At 44.7% G+C, this 4,431-nt stretch overlaps 1 protein-coding gene across 1 annotated transcript in view; it reads right to left on the reverse strand.

The window, feature by feature from the left end:
- Window positions 1–4,257, reverse strand: part of TMCC1 (transmembrane and coiled-coil domain family 1) — a 243,445-nt gene extending 239,188 nt beyond the window's left edge. The window contains exon 1 of the mRNA XM_063704165.1: window positions 4,104–4,257. The gene's annotated coding sequence lies outside the window, so the exon portion shown is untranslated. The remainder of the gene's footprint in view (window positions 1–4,103) is intronic.
- Window positions 4,258–4,431: the final 174 nt, after the last annotated feature.

The following is a 4,431-nucleotide window of genomic DNA, read 5'->3' on the forward strand; positions in this document are numbered from 1 at the left end:
GTATTGTGGATGGGATCCTGGGATAGTGAAAGAACATTAAGGAAAAAACCTGTGGAAACCTGATAAAGTATGGTGTCTGTGATAATGTATCAATACTGGTTTATTAATACTGACAAATGATCACAGGAATGTAAGACATTAATAATATGGGAAACAGTGTAGGACAGTCAGGAACTCTGCACTATCTTTGCAATGTTTCTGTAAATCTAAATTTTAAAGTCTATTTTTAAAAATTATAACAAATTTATGATCAACGGCATCCCTGGAATTTTACTCAGTGCATCTAGGACACAAAAGATACTTAAAATATGGTCTTTGCCTTCAAGAAGCTTGTTGTCGCAGAGTGAAGACAAATGTTCATGAAACTAGTATAAAATACAAAAATAAGAAAAAATTAAATTGAAGAGTAAAGATAAAAGTATATTAAGAATATAAAGAAGGTCTAAAATTATCAGGAAAGATTTGGTCAAGGAGATAAAACTTGAATTTGTACCTTAAAATGTACTTCAGAGTAGCAAAGTTAAAAAAAAAAAAAGAATAAACTAAGCTCACTTACAAGAACCACCAGAAGGGTGAAGAAATGAGAAAAAGCTAACAGAAATTAAAATGGCTGAGGCATGGTGGCTCATGCTTATAAACCCAGCACTTTTGGAGGCCAAGGCAAGGGGGATCACTTGAGGCCAGGAGTTTGCTAGGCAACATATGAGACCCCATCTCTCTCCATAATATCTTTAAAAAAAAGAAAAATAAAAACATTCAGCTCTGAAAAGTGAAGACTTAAATAGGAGACATAATAGCAGTGCTCAAACACTTTAAGGGTCATGTGGCAGAACTAACAGAGTTACATCTATACCCATTTAACTTACAAGCCAACCTCTGGCAAAATGTGACCAATGCTCAAGGACAAAGAGAGTGACAGCTGTTCAGTGGAGCCACAACAGGAAATGCCAATATGGAAAGACAGGAAGCAGGTGGCTAAGTTCTCTACAACTTTTCAAAGGACAGTATGTATGTGAGCCCAAAGAAGTAAAAATCAGATTCTAATTCTGCAAATGTTTACTGACTATCTTAAGTGCCGGGCTCTTTCAAATACATTATCTTGTTTAATATTCACAACACATCTATGAGCATGTATTAATGTAATAGAGGCTTAACATAAAAATAGAATTAAACCCTGCATGGAAACAGGAACATACCAAAATTCTATACCATCCCCCACTCTCTGATAGGGACTCCAGAGCAGTTTTAAAAAGCCAAACAGTCTGAAGGCCCAGATATCTATATAATAATTTATTTCCTCTTGCTCTTTCCTTCAGCCAAGCTCTGTGGCTCTCAGCCTTTCATATTCGTAAGAATTTTATACAACTATACATACAAAAACATGCAGACCATACTTTTTGAGCAATTTATGGAATTTTCCAGAAGAGTTTTCATCTTACATGATTTTTGCCTCATGCACTAACTTGAGGACCTAACCCTGGGATGAGGTGCAACTCCACTGCAGTCTTACTCCATGGGTACTGTAAGGCAGGATCAGGAAGAGGAGACGGAAAGGTACCATCCTATTACATGAAGAACAACATTCTAACAAAGACATAAAATGTATTTACATAAAATGTAAGAATGACATGTTATGTGGGGAAGTTCGACACTGGAAAACAAGAGCAGTTCATCTGCACCTGCAGACCTTTGCACTCACTGTTTCATTTACCAGGAAAGCGCTACCATTTTTCAGGTCACAACTCAAATACCTTCTCCTTAATGAGGCCTCCTCTCACTAAGTAACCCTCCACCCACCTTTCAGTCATTCACTTGTCACATCAGCTTGTTTTATTTTCTTCATAATTCATATTAGGGGTCAGCAAACATTTTCTATAAAAGGCCAGACTATAATCTATAGGCCAAATCCACCTTGCCCCATTTTATATGGCTAAGAATGGTTTTACATTTTTAAACGGCTAGGGGAAAATATTTTTAAAAACTCATTAATATTCTGTGACATGTGAAAATTTTATGAAATTCAAATTTCAGTGTCCCAAGTTTAACTGGAATATAAACATATTTGTTCACGTACTGTCTGTGGCTGCTTTTGTACTAAAACAGAATTGAGTAGTTGCAAAAGAGATCATATGGCCCAAAAACCCTGATATGTACTGTACTTTCTGGTCCTTTACCAAAAAAAGCTTACTAACCACTGATTTATATCATTATCTGAAATGATCCTATTTGCTTGTTTGTTGTATATTCCTCATTCCCATACATACAGAATAAAGCTTAATTAGGGAAGAGGCCTTGTCTGTTTTGTCCCAACAATGTAGCCCAGTACTTAGAAAACATCCTGGAACAAAGTAAGGGCTCAATAAACATTTGATGAATTAATGAATGATCCATAAATGCCACTCTGAGGAGCTTAAACCTAAGCCCTGAGCCATTATATGTTCTGCACATTTATGAGAGGCATAAGCAGTCTTGCAGAAAAGGGGAAATATTCTACTATCAAGAAGGCCCAGTTTAAAGTAATGGTGGTTGGTCACCAACTAGTCTAGGGCACTGGGGTTCTTCATCAAATTGTAGACTACAGGTCTTTTGTGCTCATAAAAGAGTCCTTCTGCAAGGTGTCACAACACTGTCAGCGGTCTGTGCTTCTGTTTATCTTAAGATGCAAATGCTCTGAGAAATCTCATTCTTATACAAAGTACACAGCACCTACACCATACCAAATCTTAATCAATGCTCATAATTATAACAGATCTACATCACATGCTAATGAATTTTTAACGTCTAAAATTTTCCTATGCTGCTGATCAGCAATCTATAAGCAGCTCAAAACTCTTTAGAAATTAAAAGGTTACCACCCACAGACCAGAAGCAGCTTTTTAATCTTTCTACACTAGCCAGAGAGTGGGTGTGTGATTGCAAAAAAATACAAGCCAACTCTGTTGGTAGAGGACAAGGTTATTAAGTTAAAATCCCATCTATAAGCATCGTTTTGTCACATGACACTAGTAAAACTACCACCTACTCACAATTTGAGTTTCAATCTCCTAATATACAGAGAAAAAAAATGTATCTACCTCCTGGAACAAATCAAAGTTTTGTTTTATTTTAAAGCAGCTATCTGATATTTATGCCCTGGGTTTTTTTTTTTTAAGAACAGAATAAGCTAATTTAGGAATTCACACCTTTCATAGAGATGCTTATGGTACAGGTACCTCTGACGGCTAGGCTCTACCAACACTAACGTGTAACGTGTCACAAAAGCCAACGGGCGTTGGGGGGGCCGGGGGGAGCCAACAGCTCAAGTGGGCTGCTTCACTCCGTGGCAGATTCACCTGGGGATTCCTCACCAAGAATGTTGTTAAGGGACGAACCAAACCAACCACAAATGATACCCCTTTACCGAGGCTGAAAAAGCAGAGATTCGCAAGCTATAAACAAATCTCTGGCCCTTTAGGGAAGGTGCAACTCGCTGCACCTCTTTCCCCTATCCTACAGGGGTTAACAGTGGGCATCCTGAGGCCGAGACCAAGCCCAGCCAGCTCCTTCTTACATCCCACCTCCCACCACATATTCTCCCCAGTACGCCGGGCTCCCTCCTCCCCTCGAAAGACAGTTTAAAATCAAAACAAAAGGTGCAAAACTGGTTTCAGGTGGAAATGGCTGAGTCCTGGTGGCTAACTTCTGGGACGCCATGGCGATCGAGGGCTCCTAAAACCCCAGATCCCGACGGGAACCGGCTCCTAAACAGTCCCTCGGGCCTCGGCCCGACTTCTCACACGCCCCTCCCTCACCTCGGCCCTGGGATGCCGGGAAGGGAACGAGGCGAGGGGCTGGAGGGGAACCCCAGGTCAAAATGACAGCGGAATGAGCCGGGAAAGGAAAGAGGCCCCGTGGGATGCTGGGGGTCGAGTCCTAGGCCCGGGGCTTCAACCTCGAACGGGGGCGACGGCAGGTCCCAGCCCCGACAGGCCGCGAGCGGGAGGCCAGGCCCGCGTCCGCTGCGCCGCCGGGCCACGCTCCCTCACGACTGTCCCCACCCACCGCGGAGGGCCGTGAGGGGGCCGCGACCGCCGCCAGCGTCCGGGGCGGGGGCGCTCACTCACCGGCGGGGAGGGGAGGAGCAGCCGGCGTCTCCGCCAGCGCCGTCGCTCGAGCTCAAGCGCCTGCTCCTTCCACTGCGGCCGCCGCACCCGGTCCATCCCCCACAACCACCCCCCCTCCCGACCCTCCCCCCGCGCCGCCTCAGCCGCCGCCGCCGCCTCAGCCCCGGCGCGAGAGCGCGAACCGGAGCGCGAGAGCGAGAGCGCGCGCGCCCCCGCCACAGCCGCCACCGCCCACAACCTCCGCCCCCGGCCGGCGGCGCACGCGCAAGGGAGCGGGCGGACGGGCGCGCGCACGCCGCAGGGGCGGGGATGGGCCCTGGAAGGCGTG

The sequence above is a fragment of the Gorilla gorilla genome, chromosome 2, assembly GCF_029281585.2.
Source record: "Gorilla gorilla gorilla isolate KB3781 chromosome 2, NHGRI_mGorGor1-v2.1_pri, whole genome shotgun sequence".
Taxonomy (NCBI): domain Eukaryota; kingdom Metazoa; phylum Chordata; class Mammalia; order Primates; family Hominidae; genus Gorilla; species Gorilla gorilla.